Below are 18,814 nucleotides of genomic sequence, written 5' to 3' on the forward strand. Positions count from 1 at the left end.
CTCGGCGTCGGCAGTATATGACCAGCCGCAGGGTCAGACTCGGTCCCAGCCTCCACCAAGTTAACCCAATGTGCCGTCAGCGATATATAGTGGCCCTGCCCGGCAGCACTCGTCCACGTGTCCGTGGTCAGGTGGACCTTGTCAGAAACGGCGTTGGTCAGGGCACGGATTATGTTGTCTGACACGTGCTGGTGCAGGGCTGGGACGGCACATCGGGAAAAGTAGTGGCGGCTGGGGACCGAATACCGAGGGGCGGCCTCCGCCATGAGGCTGCGAAAGGCCTCGGTCTCTACTAGCCTATAGGGCAGCATCTCCAGGCTTAGCAATCTGGAGATGTGCACATTAAGGGCTTGGGCGTGCGGGTGGGTTGCACTATATTTGCGTTTCCGCTCCAGCGTCTGGGGTATGGAGAGCTGAACGCTGGTGGATGCTGTGGAGGATCGTGGAGGCGACGATGGGGTTTTTGTGGCAGGGTCCCGGGCAGGGGGCTGACTATCAGCTGACACAGGGGAAGGAGCAGTGGTGTGCACGGCCGGAGGTGAACGCGCTTGTTGCCACTGAGTGGGGTGTTTAGCATTCATATGCCTGCGCATACTGGTGGTAGTTAAGCTAGTAGTGGTGGAACCCCTGCTGATCCTGGTTTGGCAAATGTGGCACACCACAGTCCGTCGGTCATCCGGTGTTTCCTTAAAGAACCTCCAGACTTCTGAAAATCTAGCCCTCGCCGCAGGAGCCCTCGCCACGGGAGCTTCACTAGTTGACACATTTGGCGCTGATGCACCAGCTCTGGCCCTGCCTCTCCGTCTGGCCCCACCACTGCCTCTTCCAACCTGTTCTGGTCGAGGACTCTCCTCCATCTCAGAAGCACTGTGTTCACCCGGCCTCTCAACCCAGCTTGGGTCTGTCACCTCATCATCCTCCGATCCCTCAGTCTGCTCCCCTCTCGGACTTCCTGCCCTGACAACAACTTCCCCACTGTCTGACAACCGTGTCTCCTCATCGTCGGACACCTCTTTACACACTTCTTCCACTACGTCAACAAGGTCATCATCACCCACAGACTGCGACTGGTGAAAAACCTGGGCATCGGAAAATTGCTCATCAGCAACCGGACAAGTGGTTTGTGACTGTGGGAAGGGTCCAGAAAACAGTTCCTCAGAGTATGCCGGTTCAAATGGCCAATTTTGCTGGGAGGGGGCAGACTGGGGGGGAGGAGGCTGAGGTGCAGGAGCTGGAGGAGTGCCGATTTCGGTGACATGGGTGGACTGCGTGGAAGACTGACTGGTGGACAAATTGCTCGAAGCATTGTCGGCAATCCACGACATCACCTGTTCGCACTGTTCTGGCCTCAACAGTGCTCTACCACGAGTCCCAGTAACTTCAGACATGAACCTAGGGAGTGTAGCTCTGCGGCGTTCCCCTGCTCCCTCATCAGCAGGTGGTGTCTCACCCCGCCCAGGACCACGGCCTCTGACCCCTGCAGTAGTTGGACGCCCACGTCCCCGCCCTCGTCCTCTACCCCTAGCCCTCGGGTTAAACATTTTGAAAATGAGAGTTATAACTTTAATTTTTTTTTTACCTTTTTTTTGTGTTTTTTTTTTTTTTGTGTGTTTTTTAGTTTTTAAAACCAAACGATGCTATCCTATTGCTATGGCTATTTTCTAGCCAAGTATGAAAGCACACTGCTATGCCAGATGAGATGACGCTGAGTTATGAAAAAAATAAACGTAAAATAAAAAAGGAAATGGCAGACTGTGCCTAATTGAAATCCAACCCCGGGCCCTAATAAATTTTCCCACTTCGGTCTTTGCGATGGATATGTGCGTCACTAAGCGCAAAACACAGTGGTCGCAAGTCTCACTCCAAATTGCTCACAATTTGCTAGTAGATGCACTGCAACAACTACAGCCACCAGCAGATCAACCAGAAATCAAATATATATAACGCTACTGTAGGCGTAAGTAAGCCGTTTGGATTCTCCTATGGCTATTTTCTAGCCAAGTATTAAAGCACACTACTATGCCAGATGAGATGACGCTGAGTTATGAAAAAAATAAACGTAAAATAAAAAAGGAAATGGCAGACTGTGCCTAATTGAAATCCAACCCCGGGCCCTAATAAATTTTCCCACTTCGGTCTTTGCGATGGATATGTGCGTCACTAAGCGCAAAAGACAGTGGTCGCAAGTCTCACTCCAAATTGCTCACAATTTGCTAGTAGATGCACTGCAACAACTACAGCCACCAGCAGATCAACCAGAAATCAAATATATATAACGCTACTGTAGGCATAAGTAAGCCGTTTGGATTCTCCTATGGCTATTTTCTAGCCAAGTATTAAAGCACACTACTATGCCAGATGAGATGACGCTGAGTTATGAAAAAAATAAACGTAAAATAAAAAAGGAAATGGCAGACTGTGCCTAATTGAAATCCAACCCCGGGCCCTAATAAATTTTCCCACTTCGGTCTTTGCGATGGATATGTGCGTCACTAAGCGCAAAAGACAGTGGTCGCAAGTCTCACTCCAAATTGCTCACAATTTGCTAGTAGATGCACTGCAACAACTACAGCCACCAGCAGATCAACCAGAAATCAAATATATATAACGCTACTGTAGGCGTAAGTAAGCCGTTTGGATTCTCCTATGGCTATTTTCTAGCCAAGTATTAAAGCACACTACTATGCAAGATGAGATGACACTGAGTTATTAAAAAAATAAACGTAAAATAAAAAGAAACTGGCAGACTGTGCCTAATTGAAATCAAACCCCTAATAAATTTTCCCACTTTGGTGTTTGAGGTGGATATGTGTGTCACTAAGAGCTAAACACAACGGTAGCAAGTCCCCCTGCTAATTCCTCACAATATGGTACTAGCTGCACTACTAGTGCCAGCAAGCCCAGCCACAAGCAAATAAAAAAAAAAAGGATAACGTTATTGTAGCCCTAAGAAGGGCTGTTGTAGAATCACTCCTGCCTAACAGTAAGCTAATAGAACACCCTAACGCTTTCCCTGACCAGCAGCAGCTCTCTCCCTAGCGGCATCCAGACACAGAATGATCCGAGCAGCGCGGGCAGCGGCTAGTCTATCCCAGGGTCACCTGATCTGGCCAGCCAACCACTGCTATCGACGTGTAAGGGTACCACGTCATGCTGGGTGGAGTGCAGAGTCTCCTGGCTTGTGATTGGCTCTGTTTCTGGCCGCCAAAAAGCAAAACGGCGGGAGCTGCCATTTTCTCGAGCGGGCGAAATACTCGTCCGAGCAACGAGCAGTTACGAGTACGCTAATGCTCGATCGAGCATCAAGCTCGGACGAGTATGTTCGCTCATCTCTAGTTGTGACCAAGAATAAAAGTGTGTTCCATGTGTTCCATAAATGCCCCATTCTATGTCCCTAAAAATATTATACACCACACACTGCCCCAAATAAAACTATAAAACCATGCTCCAGTTGTGGCGAACCTATGGCACAGGTGCCAGAGTTGGCACTCAAAGCCCTGTCTGTGGGCACCCAGACTGTGACACTTCGGTACAGATTTCGTTAGGACTCAAGGCATCCTCCTGCAGTATAAGGCAGCCCAGGATGTGCCATGGTCAGCGCTATTTTATAGCTTTCTTTGCCTTTGCTTTGGCTCTCTTTGACTACAAGAGTAGTGAGAAGGTGTAGACAGCGCTAGATTTTCATTAGAGCTCCTGCTCCAGGCCCCACAGTTCTTCCTGTTCAGGAGACCCTGGAGGGAAGATACAGTGATAAACTGAATTTCTCCAAAAAGTTATTGGTTGTAGTTGGGCACCTTCACTGCTCTATGCTGTGCCCCCCTGTAACATTCTGAAAAACATTAGGTGCTTAAAACTATGCCCAAAAGGTAAGAAAAAAGAAAAAGACAACCCGTTTTCTTGCAGATTATCCCCAGATAGATATTCACTTTGATAAAACTTGTAGAACTGCTTCTGGTCTTCTAAAAAGTATTAGAAGATGGAAAAGATGGAAGCTGGTGCTGGTGATGTGTTCAGCCAGAATGCAATAAACAGCTGTAATAAATTTGCTATTGAAACTTCCCCCGCCTAGCCTTTTTCTTAGGGCCTGGAAGCAACCGGGGACCAGAATACCGGAGTGGCTGGCAATTGCGGCCTAGGACACGCTGTTGTCACAGTTCTACTGCCTGGTAGGTCTCCAGCAGGTGGTGTGTGCAAGAAATATGGAGTATCTGTAAGATAAGTCCCTGAGGAATGGATGGGGAGCCCGTGGTGATAGACAGCCGTATCCAGGGATCAGAAGGAGGCAACGTTGTGAAAATTAACTCACGGTTCTTTATTGAACAACAGGTCGCAGACAATGGGCCTAAATGGTTAACAGCAGATTCTGGTACTGGAGTGGTTGTGGAGAGTGGTCCTCAGGAATAGTGCACCAGCCTTGTGTTAGATGCAGGCTGGGATGGAGCTGTGTCCAAGCTGTGAAAGCTGCAGCTCTGAGTCTCCTGACTCTGGTCCTTGGATTAGGTTAACTGTCAGCACTGAAGGTGTACTGAACATTGTCTCTCTCTGTTCACTCTGTCTCTGTAGACAGATCATGAGGTCTAGAGCTTGGGCAGGTTCCTGAGAAGGAGCATGAGGTCCAAGAGGCCTGTGCTCCCACTGCACAGGGGTTTTATTACTCCCACTTCCAACCATTGCCCGTTCAGGCAGGATTTTCAGCTGCTATTACCTGAGATCACCCTCCATTATCCCTTGGGTGAGTTGATCGGACTCACTAGATGGATCCTGACAGGTAGATGGCTTTATTTGCTTCTACTCCCTTGCCTTCAAGTTGGCAGGGGTGTTGAACTATGTGTGAATGTGCTAGAATGTTGTACATTATACACCTACTGTTTTGTATAATTTGACTTTACTTGATTCATATGATACATTTAATTTCCGAGAATTACACTAAATCCCTGCCCTCATTTAACAATTTATCATGAATTTTGTACTCCTATGAAAACTTTGGTTAAGGACTACTAACTATAAATGCCTTCTCTGAAAGTACCATATCTTGAAATTTTTTCCCTAATATTATGAAATTTTCCTCATCTAAGAGTATCACAATTCAGTAGCATTATTTGATATGTATCACACAAATTCAGTCGCTCAGTGGAGTATCATTCTATCCCTGGTATATTTCCTGGCTTAAAATACATTGCAGACATCTTCTATCTATCAGGATGATGAATCAAAGCAGAATTGAAGTAAAAATAATTAAAGTGAAAATGTGAAGTAGTCTTTTATCTTGTCTTCATAGTGTCTGCCTTTGATAATATAAACAGAGAGAAAGAGTGGAAAGATTATCTAAAGGTCACGCTGTTTGTTAATGAGAACATGTGCATGAAAAAGTCTTCCACACAACCTTTGTTTTTATTCGTCTCGTCTCCTGCTGAGATGCACCTGTTAAAAGATGATGATTTCGCTTCCATCATGTCGTTTTTCCATGTAAACTTGGCATATGCTCCATATCAAACTGGAAGTGGCTGCAGTGCCTATGAATAAGTAACTGCGGTTGGCGTACTCCTAGATGTCTGCAGCAACCTCCACTGTGGTCTCCTCCACTCATTATAATTATTTGCTCAGTTTCTGTTTTTCATGTTTTCTAGGAGACGCATATGCGCTATTAGTGTACATATAGAAAAAAAAAGATGAAAAAGAGACACCGTCAGTCAGGATTGGTGGAGGCCCCTGGGCGAACAATATGATTCACACCTCATGATCAGCTGCTGCAGAACCACAAAAAACACACCCTCACTTCTGCAGAATCTCGTTATACAAATGTCAGCTGGTGCAGAACCTCATTACACAAACGTCAGCTGCTGCAGAACCTCATTATACAAATGTCAGCAGCTGCAGAACATCCATAAACAAACGGCAGCTGCTGCAGACCATCAATATACAAGCGTCCGCTGCTGCAGAGTATTATAATATGCACCTTGGTTGCTGCAGAACCTCATCATACATGCCTGAGCTGCTGCAGAACATTGTTATACAAACACCAGCTGCTGCAGAACCTCATGATATACATCTTAGCTGCTGCAGAACATTATTATACAAATGTCTGCTGCTGAAGAACATCATCATTCTAGAAACACAACCTACTGCAGAACATCATAAAAGACACACATTGGCTGCTGCAGAACCTCATCATACACATGTCAGCTGCTGCAGAACCTCATTATACAAAAGTCAGATGCTGCAGAACATCATTATACAAACCTCAGCTGCTGCAGAACATCATTATACAAACATCAGCGTCGGTTACTGTAGAACCTCACCTTAACAGACATGTATCAGGATTTCTCTCTGACATTTTTCCATCTAGTATTGTTTGGTATCAAAGGGCTCTGTGGGAAAGAAGCAGTAAGGGTTCTGTATAGAGAGTGTTAGAGAGCTTTACAACTAACAGGAAGTACAACCCAAATCACAAGCAAAGAAAAGGTTTCCTATCCAGATCAAATTTGTTTTCTATCAACAATAGAATCCACTCAAATAGAAATCCCAAACCTCAAATAATGAATGTTTAAAATTGGTTTTTAAAAAACAATTAATTTTATTCATAATAAAAAGTTACACCATATTTATTTTCAGATAAATATGTATAATACCTCACTTCTTAGGAGCTGCGGACTTATATGTGACAGCATGTATGACATATTTTAATACAGCATACATATACAGTAGAAATACTATCTATGCTTAGCTGAAACAATGTAATAAAATGTAAACTATATTATAGACAGAAAATGAGTGTCCGTCCGGGCATCCCAGTTCTGCAGTGATATGTTGCAGCTTCAAAAATGAGGACACCAAAAAATGACAATGGGCATACAGTTATGTGCATTGTTATAAACAACATTGTACAAAACAACAAAATAGTCAATAGTCAAAATAAAAATAATAAGAAATTGTATATATAATTAATAAATTTAGATTTTAAAATACAATACATATCCTGGGTCACATGTGCACCCACATACACCCTGTCCTGGCTTCAGAGGTGATGTCTGCGCTCTGGTCCGCCTGCCCCCGTGTCCTAAGGCGTGCGCCGGTTCTGTAAAATATTGAGCCCCTTCCTATTTCCCCTGCCGGATCTTTGTGCCTACGCCTTAGAGAAAGCTCCCCAGCGATATTTCTGTGTTCCCGTGTGTTCCTGCTCCTGTGTTCCTATGTTCCCGTGTTCCTGCATTCCTGTGTGTTCCTGCGTTCCCTTTCCCATCTGCTTGGACCCTCCATTGCTGACCCCGTATTTGGACTTGACCTTTCGTCTCTGCTGCCTGCCCTGACCATGTGCCTGAATCTGACCACGAGACTGTCTCCTGATAAGGTACCTCAACCTCGGCTGCCACCGTGGGCTAGTCGCACCTGTGAAACGACTGGGTGGTACCCGGCCGCAGTCGGGCCACTTAGATTCTGGTCCCAGGTGTCGGCTAGTACCATATCCTGCGGTGGTCCAGAGGATCCACTTATCCTGAATCCTGACAGTGATGCAGAGGAAATCAGCTTCTACCACCATATTCACCTCCATATTGTTTTTAGTAAGTTGTTATACGTCTAATGGCCAACTATCTAATATAAATTAATAAGGTTTGTTTTAATTGTTTTCCTAACAGTTTTGTGGCATTGATTTTTGACTATTTGGTGACTTCTATGTATTATATATACCTATATCTCTTATTACTGTTTACCGTTTTCTTTTCTATATACCGTATTGTGTGCTAGTTTTATCTAGTAGTTTCTATAACTTAAGTCTAGCTGAACTATCCAAAACAACTGTCAGCAATGTCCATGGACCAAATTATTTAAATGAGGTGACTTTAAAGTCCTGAAGTAATCAAGAAATCCTTGTAAAATCGCTTTCTAATCATTGAACATACAATTTTAAAAGTGACTGAATACTTTAGGGATTTGATTATGTGATGATGGCCAAATGACCTCTTTAGTCCTCCGATGGTCATCAAATCGCTGCAGGATGATTTCTAGAGTAATCCTGCTCAATATGACTTTAGAGTGGCTCAGGATGTAAATGTGCCAAATTATCTCAGCAGAAAATTACTTTTTTTCCGTTGCATAATTGAAATCCCACATTCTGCTACTATCATCACCAAAGTGTAAATGCAGATCTGTCATGTCAGTGGTTGAGAGTTAATCAAGGTGCGGACCTCAAACCGTAGCTTTTTCATTCATTTCTAATAAGTGACTGTAATATTCGCATTCTACATATAAAATGGATTGAAATACCACACATTCTAACCTGCTGACAGCATGAAAGCTTTGATTTCATGAAAATAAAATGTAGTTTTTCTTGTCTTTTACGGCAGGAAGTGTCATCCCCCCAAAAAGTTTAGGACCTCTCACCTGAGTGTGATCCACAGTAGACAAATTCTTAAGTGGACTTTACTAGTGATGAGCAGACTGACAAAAATCCAGCCAAACCCAAATTTAAAAAGCTACTACATTTACTAAACCTGGACCCCAACAGGTAACACCCGCGATTGGTGTTGACAATGGCGATCGATGGCAGCACTGAACATGGATGTTAACAGTGGGGGGTTGTGCTGAACCCCATCTTTGTGGTTTGGGTCAGCTGAACCTTAGACTTGGTCAAAATAAAAATAAAAAAACATGATTTCTGTTAGTATTGGGTAACACAGAAGACAGGGGATAGTGTGCCCTGAGCTTGTCCCAACCTCTGTCCCTTCCTATAGCCCCCCCACGCTAAACCGTGGGGCGACTACTTGAAGACTCGAACAACACTGGATAAGTATGGGAAGGGAAACACAAACAGACTGACAAACATAAAACACAAAAGAATGGTAAACTAGCCGGAGTCACAACGAGAGGGTACGTCAAGAGCAAAATCAGTAAGCAAAGAGTCAATGTCAAAAACTAGCCGAGGTCACAACAATACAGATACAGATACAGAGCAAGACAACCTAATGCAGCAGGCGAGTGATGAAGGGATTTCAAACACTGGCACAGGTGACTAGTGAGGCTGTAATTTATGCACAATGCCAAGAAAATGATCCAGCTCAAATCCAGTTGAGTAACAGCATAAAATGGTTTCTTTATTTAGTCCATTGTTAAAAGAGACATGGGAAACAATAAGAAATCCAACGCGTTTCAGACGCTCTCGGCGTCCTTAGTCATGGATAAAAAAGACATTTCACAGTACTGGTATTTAAGTGAAAGGAAACATGTCATGTGACAAATAGGCCCTCCTCCGTAGGGAGGGGAAATTCGATCGGGATGGCCAACAGCTGGTGTAAGTAAAACACCGTCATGGGGCTGTGCGGCCAATCATATCCCCCAGGGGAGTGGTCAGATAGTCAAGCCATGCGGCGAACACCGTCGTCATGGCAACTATCAACCACTCCGCTACGGATAGGATGCAGCGAGGAATCAATGTCGCATAAGGAATGAAAAACGGAAGGTAAATTTGATTGCAATAATAAGATCACAGGATCTAAGAAAGAATCATTAGTACCAAATATACCAAACGCGACATTGAAAATATAGAAGTGACTATAAAAACATTTTGTAACAAAACATATGAAAAATATGTGGTAAAACCAATCATTATCTGGCTGAATTTGACAAGCTTAATAGGAAGAAGACAGAATACACTCTCGATGCAATAAGATACACAAGGATAGAAAATATTAATAGTGAAGCATAAAGCATGTAATTTATGCAGCCAGAACCCCACCTCCAGAACCTGATAGGAGCTAGACAGCTTCTGGGAATTAACCCCTCAGGGTGCAGAACAACCAGGCACCATGCAGAGGTACCACAAGTCCCAGCAGTTCCGAACACAACTCCTAGACAGCACGAGATCTTGGCAGCCGCTGCCCGGGACGAGAGGTGGAGTTTGCGCGGATACGTGCCAGGGGTCGGAGAACGCTGCTGGCACCAGCAGAAGAACCAGAAGTCCCAGCATTCTCCCTAGCCAACCTGACAATTTCTCTCCAGTCTGACAATATTTCGAATGTTCGGTGGTATAGTGCAGCCACTACACAACATGTGCAAGCAGTTTGCACGGTAAACAATGTGCAAAGTCAAAGAAAAAAATGGTGCAGGGGTTTAAATAAATGTGGGCCATTGTTTTTCAAACAGAAGGTTTTAATTTTGAAATTCTTTGAATGTATTAAAGCACAATAAACCTGGATACATTACATACCGACACAAAGAATAAAGGAGACTTTACATTCGGAGCACACAGTGAAGCTGTAACAACCTAGCCCACAGGAGAATGGCGCAATTCAGTTTTTTCACCCAAATCACTGCATTTGGAATTGTTTTACCATTGTTAACTTGCATAAAACAAGCCATCACACAGCTCTGTACACTGAAAAATAAAAAAGTTATCCATTCTGGGCAGTCTATAACCAAATTGTCGAAGAACAATTTTTATTAGCCATAACTCCCCACCATCCTTTGTAAATATGATCTGATAGTATATGATTCTAAGGTGGGTAGAAAACATAAAAGCATAGTATCTCAATCCTCTACGCATGTAACAAATAAGATATCATCTATACATACTATATGTATTTATGTTATTGACCCATTTTTTTTCTCTCCCTAATATCTACAGCCCTTATTAGTCGCATGGCCATAACATACAGTTTCTCCTATAAATGTGAATGTTTGAGTAACGGCAAAATCATGGAATTCCCAAAATAGGCAAACTACTTAACTGGAAACTGGATCTTGCAGGCATTTTGGACTTAGACAGATGTATTTAAAATGTTCCAGTTGTGATTAATGTGGCTGTCAGTTTGAAAAATTGAGACTTCTAGGTTACATGGGGGAGGCTGCCCTATGACCTTGTGGTTAAATGTCTTAATGTGAGGATTTGTAGCAAGAAAATTACTTCTAGACAAAATATAATCTGTGTGAATGTTGTTTCCTGCCTTGATATGAGTCTGGTTGGGTTTCCTTATACTGCATGAAGTTAGGTTTTTCTACGTGACCCCAAATAGGTCGTATGTTTATATTATATGGAACTGATTTACAATTGTAGGGGAGCACAAATATGATTCATACTTTTCTTAGTGTTTTCAAACTGGACCTCAGTTTGCTGCACTGTGTACATGTACTGCATGTCATTTCTGCAACACAAATCTACAGGACAGTGGGCAGCATTTGTCAGTTCAAAGGGAGTCTACCAGTAGTTGTGACCACAGTGTTAGGTCGCAGCCCCAAAGAGCTATGTACTCATAACTTCATGTGAGTGTCTAGTTGCTGAGTGACTGTGAAATATTCCAGGATTGTAGCTGCACAGAAGATGTCTCCTCAAACTACTGTGTTCCTTGATCTCTGCATTAAAGAGTGGGTTGGCTGTGCTGTGTTCAGTAAAGAGATCTTACACAGTGCACCACTATTTCCAGCTACAATCCTGGAATATATAGATCATGTTACTCACTGCCCCCCTCCCTGCAGAATTCAGCAGTAACTTAAAAATTAAAATCAGATTGAGAAGGAGGGGCTATGATAAGAGCCAAAGGAAGTGGAGAATGAGACTCTTAAATGCATATACATGACATTTTGTTGGAAAAGGAAACTATTTTTTGTTATATATTGTTCATAATTTTGTGCATTTTTGATTGGAAGTAATTAACTTGTATACGCAGCTTTACACTCAAATTTACTAAGGTCCTTGCGCCAGTTTTCCATTTTGCACATTCTTTCATTTGCAAACTGCTTTCACATGTTTTTAAATAGTGCAGTGCCATATATGTGTCACACGCAACCCTTTTGTGTCACGGCTGCACTATTCTTCACATGACACAAATTTTGTCACTGAAATTGGCGTTCCAGTGTACAGTCGGACCGTGCACCACATTTAACATGCAAAGTCTGACAGAATTGTGTTGAACACCCCATGTTAAAGTTACACCAAAAAAAATTGGTGTCCTCTGTCGGGGCAGTGCAGGGAGTGTCAGATTCTTGAAGAATGTGCACTACAATTCAGGAATCTGGTGTTTTTTTAGTAAATCTGGGACCATGTCTTTAAAAATCAGTCAGGAAAATATAAGCCAGTATATGAGGACTTTAAGACTGCAGAGAACTACCTACTAATTTATTCATAGAAAAGTAGAAGAAAATGTACAAAAACAAGTTTAAGAAAACAAAAAGTGCAAGTGCTGAAAAATCTACAACTGTCAGATGAAAAGAGTTCAGTGTTTTAAGTGCTTGAAGTTTAAGTATTTTTTGAATTCCCCGAGTAAATAGAAGATGTTTTAAATCCGCATGCATTATTTAGACTTCCCTAGATATGATATTTTTTGGCTGCCACTTCAGATGCACTTTTTTATGAGACACTGTGCCTGTAGCAAGATTAATGACTGCTACTAATTGGACTTTTTGGCTCCTGAGATAAGACGATGTTTGTATTGTGATTGATGTTAGCAATGAAATTATTTCATGTAACCGTCCCAAGAAGAATTTGTAGGTTATTTTAATTAAGATGTAACTACCCAGAACTTCTATCATATTTTACTCTTTTGCAACATCTTCACAGATCTTTAACAGGGAGTTGATTCAACACTGAAGGCTGAAATAAGGCAATATTTAACACTGTATATAATCTAGCTATTTTTACATAGTAAAATGAGGCTGATTTATTGAGTTTGGCGTTTTGTGCACTGGTGTTTATGTTCTTGACTGCAGGCATAGGACGTCTCAGAGTTGTTAAGAGGTTCCAATCTGTTAATAATTCGGGCACATATCAGGAAGTCCAATGAGCCAAAATTGATAGCTACACAAGCTAATGGCAAATTTGTAGTGCTTAAAGGATCTACCACCAGGATGAAAGACTATATGCAAATGAGCCTGAGGGGCTCTAGGCTCCATTAACATCTAAGAAGCCTGGAACCCCTCAGGCTCATTTGCATACGGTCCTTCATCCTTTTGGTAGATGCCCTTTAAGCTTCCATTGTCTGCATTGGGTGCTGACTAGTTCCACCCACACCCAAAAATTTACAGATGATTTTTTTTAATAATATTTTTTTATGAAGTTCTTGTAAGAAATACATCAAAAGTGAATGTGCTTCAATTCTAAATCTAGTGATGAGTCTGTGATTTATGGTTCATGATTATATAACCTAAGTACTTTTTCATGTTGGTGTGCAGTAACAGAAAGTATGCAAGGTTTTGACCCATATATTGTAGAGTACTGGATCTTACTCATGCTGGTGTGCCCTAGAAGTCACATCCAGTATGAGAATGAGCGCAGATGGCATGCAGCATGTTAAATAAATGACTTCTTATATAAGCAAATGAATAATTTAAAAATGGAAAGCCTGAGAATTTACTCTCTGCCTTCAACACATTGCACTTGAAATATTCAGTTCGACACTCAGAGGGGAAGCTAGAAAGATTAACTTTTAAAACATGTTTATTACTAGAATGAACAGACAAGGAAATGTTGTAGTTATATTCTAATGAAATCTGAAATAAACTTTACTAATTGTATTCAAAGGGTCAAAGTTTTCTCCTATTCACGGGTAAGACCCCACAGATCATGAGAACAGGGAAACATTGTACTTCATAATAAGTAAATAAGTAAATAAGCAGGTCGCTCATGTGTCTTCCACTCTATTCATCTCAATAGCGCTTATTGAGGTGAACAGTACGTGACAAATTCCATCAGTGTCATAGACAGTTGTCACAGGTGGTCCCGCGACCCGTGCTCCTCTGCCCTGCCAGTGCAGCGTGCACCTTACCTGTCCCTGCTCCTGTCACGATCCCGTCCGCCTCCTCGACTCCTAGGGCGTGCGCGCTCCGGCTTCTCTAAATTTAAAGGGCCAGGGCGCCATTAATTGGCGCTGATCAATTTCACAAATTCTATTTAAGCCTGCCTTTTCCTTCAAACCCTGCCGGATCTTTGTGCCTCACAGCCTTAGCAAAAGCTCCCCAGCAATATTCCTGCGTTCCTCTGTATTCCTCCATTCCAGTGTGTTCCTGCTCCTGAATCCTGTGTTGCCATATTCCTGTCTTACCAGAGTCCCTCCGTGTTCCTGTGTTACCAAAGTTCCTCTGTGTTGCTGTGTTCCATAGTTTTCGTGTTCCTGCTTTGCTGTGTTCCTGTGTCCCGTGTGCCTGTGTTCCTGTTCCATTCTGCCTGGACCTCCCGTTGCTGGCGGCGGATAAGAATGAGCTGATACAAAAAAAATTTTTCTACTTTTTAGATTTTAAGACGTAACAAATCTATGAAATATTAAGCATGTCTGATCGCATTGGGCAAAAGAATAAAGAACATTTTTGATTTGTACCACACAATGAATGCTGTAAAAACAAAGCCTGCAAAACATAGTGCAAAGTGCAATTTTATTGTTTGATTCCACTAGATCTGTGTTTTTTCCTCTTTCTAGTACATTGCATATGAAAAGTAAATGGCACCACTAAGAAGTATAATTTGACTAGCAGATAACAAGCCATCTCATGGATCTGTAAATGGAAAAAATAAAAACGTTATGGCTTTTGGAATGTCGATAGTGAAAAAAGGAAAAAGGTCTGGTAGTGGAGGGTTTAAAACTAAGTGAAGAAAAGCCAATCTCTGCCACAAAGGTGTGGTTATGGTGGACAGTTTCATATCGCAGGTAATATTTCATGGCAAGACTGAAGCCAGCACCACGATACAAGGCAATTATACCACAAAAGTAATATAACAATTGTTAAGTCACTAGCACTAGCACTGAACAAGTGCTTTCTAGTGCTGTGTTAGTGGGGTGTAATGCCACTGACTACTGAACTACTGCAAACATTTTCTGAAAGGCGTGCAGACTTTAATAAAGGGGTGCCAACAAGTAACTTACTTGGAACCTAAGGGGCATTCAGCAAAAGCACTAGTCCAATACCTTTGCTGTTTGGTCTGCAATCTGAGACTCTTCTCTGTTGAGGAACTAGCTTGTGAGAAATCCGTGCACTATTAGACCCAGTATGATGTTCACTATGATTTGTCTGCAAATCAAGAACCTCAATTTACCGTACAGATCCATGTTCCCTTTTTTGCTGGGTACTAAAAGAGTAAAATGTATGGACAAATGCATTGAGAACATTTCATGTGACTTATGATACAATGTAAACATTTTTTCATCAATCATAAGAAGATGGATATTTTTTTTGTCTACTTTTTGATGTAGCCAAACTATGTTCCAAGATTTTGAATTTTGTTAAGCAGAGAATTTAGTATTTTCCATCGTACAAACCATCTGAGTAGCATTAAAAGCTGCCTGGTTATTGATTTGTACTCGGACTGAAAGTCTCGCTCTCATGTAAATGAAAATGTGTCAAGACTCAATATTGATTTTTTTTTTTCTTAACATGACTGCCCTATGGGAAATACTGCTGACCACAGAAGCAGTGCTTGTCAGTGAATGAAATAAGACTTTTTCCACCAGGCTACACATGTCCAGGAATGAACTTTTCCTTCTTAATTTTTTTCCTTCTACCCATGTTAAACTATGCAGCATAATTATTCCTTACTGTCAGAGAAGCTAAGAAAATGGCTCTCATCCATCTTTGCTGGCTTTTACACAAGGCCTTTTATGGGACTAATATTTCAAGATAATAGAAACTATGCATGTTATTCTTTCTTCACTTCTGGTCAAAATTTCAGTTTTCCACTTTTGATTCAATCTTTCCTAATATGTTTATAATCATATACATGAAGGATTAAATTGTATCTAAACTTTGAACAAAATTGCATAAATTAAAGGGTTCAGAAAAGTTTTGATATATGCCTCTGGGGTAATAAATTATAATGATAATAATAATTAATAATGCAGAAAGGCAGGTTAAAAAGAAGGAACATATTTCACTATAGACTATTATTACCTTCTTAAAGGGGTTGTCTGGATTCTAAAAATCTTCAATATAAACCTCCAGGGGTATAAAAATCATAAAACAACTCATACTCCCCTCTCCATCAGTCCTGTTTAGCCGTAATGTGCTCATTACTATAAACAAACAGTTGCAGGTAGAGAGAATTTCTGAGCTTTATTAATATTTTTACCCCCCCCCCCTCCCGAAGGTATATATCAAATAGACAAACCTTTTAATAGTGCAGATGATAATAGTAATCTTCAGTAAAATATTTTCCTTTGTTTGCCCTGCCTTTCTTCCTCATTTAAGCAGTTTGTGTATTAAGCTTTCTGTCCTGAAATCACAATGAGATTTTATAGATAAAAGAGCCTGATACAGTGTCTAATGATTTTACTCTTTACATTCCGTCTCTATACAGTCTAATCTCCTTACAGAGCTAAATCTTAAAGTGAAATATACTCTAGTTATGGAAAGAGTCAGCCTTCTTTCCTTATGTCTGTGTTGTGTACAAGACTTGAAAAGGCTTTAAGAAACACTTGCTTTAAGATGGAAGGAGTCGAAAAAGACATAGAAAAGCTGTTTTTCTTAATGAACAAAGTGTTCTATCACCTGTTCTATTCATATCCTACATAAAAGAATTTACAAATCTCCAATTCTAAAAAAAAAATTATGTTCCAATAAGGGGTTAACAGTCCCAGGTTATTAGCAGTTTCTAGTAGTAACAGAAGGAATCAAATACAGTTTGATACTTTCATTGTTTTATACTCGCAGAAAAGTATACTCCAGTATAAAATGGTTTCTCGCCTTCTGTTACTTTGCGCTGCTAACAATCCAGGGCTTTGGTTTGAACTCCTTGTTGGAGACAATGAACTTTTTTGTGAGGGCTGCATTGCAGGAGTAGCTCAAAGTGACACCCTCAAGTGAATACTAATACAATTTTGGGTAGATGGGGAACAATCTTTCTGTGCTCAGCATGAAAATTTTGCCAGTATAACCAAGATTAAGTGATATGTTTGATATGTTTATTTAGGAATGTTTTCCACAGCCCAGGCTCCAGATTTTAGTGCACTCCATTTGGACCAATATAACTAAATTGGACATTTCCCCCATAAAAATGGGGTCAGCTGTCACACAATAGGGAGAACCCAATAAACTTTGATCCTTAGCCAATTTGTAAGATCCCTGTTTCCAAAGGTATGAGATGGCACTGCTATAGAACCTTCTGCGTCAGACTTTGAATCCTCATTCTATGGTAATGCCAAGATTTAAGTGCTCTTCTGTAGCTATACTATCTTTTTTCTATAGAGCATCACTTAAGAAGTGGCGAGTAGTACATCAAGGTAACTTAGTGATTATGTCAGGGTTTAGATTACAGTCTCTCTTATTTGAATAGTTTGGTGGATGTGTAAGGCATTGCTGAACAAGGTGACATTTTCAGGATAGCAGTATCTCTAGTTTGCATGTGGTCTGCTCTACACAAATGTGCAGCTTATTTGTGTTTTTGGGAACTTTGTTAAGAGTATTGATTCAGACTTACCTCCCACATGTTTGTTGGTTTGTCAGCTATTCTTTCCGACCCCACTATTTCTCTATATAATGCAAACATGACTCAGTACATATTTAAAGGTTTCTTCAGGCAGTGACTTATCTACATTGAGAAGAAAAGAATTAAGAATTTTAAAATCATAACCCTTCTAGACATTAGATAATCACCCACTCCCACCAACATTTGTGGGTATGGACTATTAGCATTAACAACTTCACTGCCGTGGTCATTTACATTACCATTGTACTCCAGACCACATTTTTTCTTGAAATATGAAGTTGACATAATATTATAATACTTCTATCTAGAGTTGAAATTACTTGTGTTTAATTCTGGCTTTAATTACATTTTGACGAAATTCCTTCATATAGGGGCAGATTTATCAGGTATCTGAAAGTCAGAATATTTCCAGTTGCCCATGGCAACCAATCACAGCTCCCCTTTAAAATATTCATGAGCATGGGTGAAATGAAAGCTGAGCTGTGATTGGTTGCCATGGGCAACTGGAAATATTCTGGCTTTCAGACAATTGATAAATCTGCCCCATAGTGTATGATATTGGTGCAGAAATAACCGTAGAAATAGTAATGCTTGGGTTATATTGGATGACAATGTGGACTGAAATGTGTTTAAACCCTGTACACCTTGAACTCTATATTGAACTCCAAGTAGATGTAGTGCTGCTGCCATCTGCTTCAGAGGACAAAATGCATTAGCAGACATCATTAATATTTCAATATACTTGAGCTGCTTCTTAATTGCATTTTCCTGAAGAAAATGCCCACATTTACTAATGAGCGTCTTTACACATAAGACAGTAGGAGGATGGTCTCATCAGTCCCCAATATCTCCATGTTATGACCATCCATTATTTATTTCTATTTGACTAAGCAAGTAGAAACTATAAGCCTTGGTAACCAAAAATGTCACCTTTGGAATTCTGTATTCGGAAGAAAAAAGCAAATAATTAAATTGTCCCTTTATCTTTGTATTCTAATATGGTCAGATTGAATAATCACATTTATTGCACAAATAAAGGGGTTTCCACAAGAGTTAAAAGATTTATATAATGGATAAATGCAGGGCCAGTAATATAAAAAAAATCTGTATTATTCGCCTACCGCACTCCCTCCCGCTCCAGTCCAGTCCTGCTGCTTAGCTCCTACACTCCACTTTATCATCCTTCCCAAAAAGCAAAAGTTGATTTGGAATCTTTAATCATTTCTTGTTTATCAGGAGAAATCTGAAAGTAGAGTGCAGATGGGGATGCTAAGTGTTTGAGTCACAGGAGGGGGATCAGGCAGAGATGTGTAGTCTTTTGAAATGTAAGGTTCCACATTTCCAGCCATTCTGTTACATTTTTTAGTACAGAAGAAAACCTATTAAAAGGGTATTCCCATAATGTAAATATTTGTA

General features: G+C 41.1%; 1 protein-coding gene and 1 long non-coding RNA gene across 4 annotated transcripts in view; one reads left to right on the forward strand and one right to left on the reverse strand.

The window, feature by feature from the left end:
• The window catches only part of HS3ST5 (heparan sulfate-glucosamine 3-sulfotransferase 5), a 169,151-nt gene that overhangs the window by 119,436 nt on the left and 30,901 nt on the right, over positions 1-18,814 (forward strand). The window lies entirely within an intron of this gene.
• On the reverse strand, positions 16,088-17,801 carry LOC140120536 (uncharacterized). The gene is made up of 3 exons (XR_011853852.1): positions 17,719-17,801; positions 17,390-17,500; positions 16,088-16,186 (listed from the first exon to the last, which is right to left on the reverse strand). It is a non-coding gene; the product is annotated as an uncharacterized lncRNA (long non-coding RNA).

Source organism: Engystomops pustulosus, chromosome 3 (assembly GCF_040894005.1).
Source record: "Engystomops pustulosus chromosome 3, aEngPut4.maternal, whole genome shotgun sequence".
NCBI lineage: Eukaryota > Metazoa > Chordata > Amphibia > Anura > Leptodactylidae > Engystomops > Engystomops pustulosus.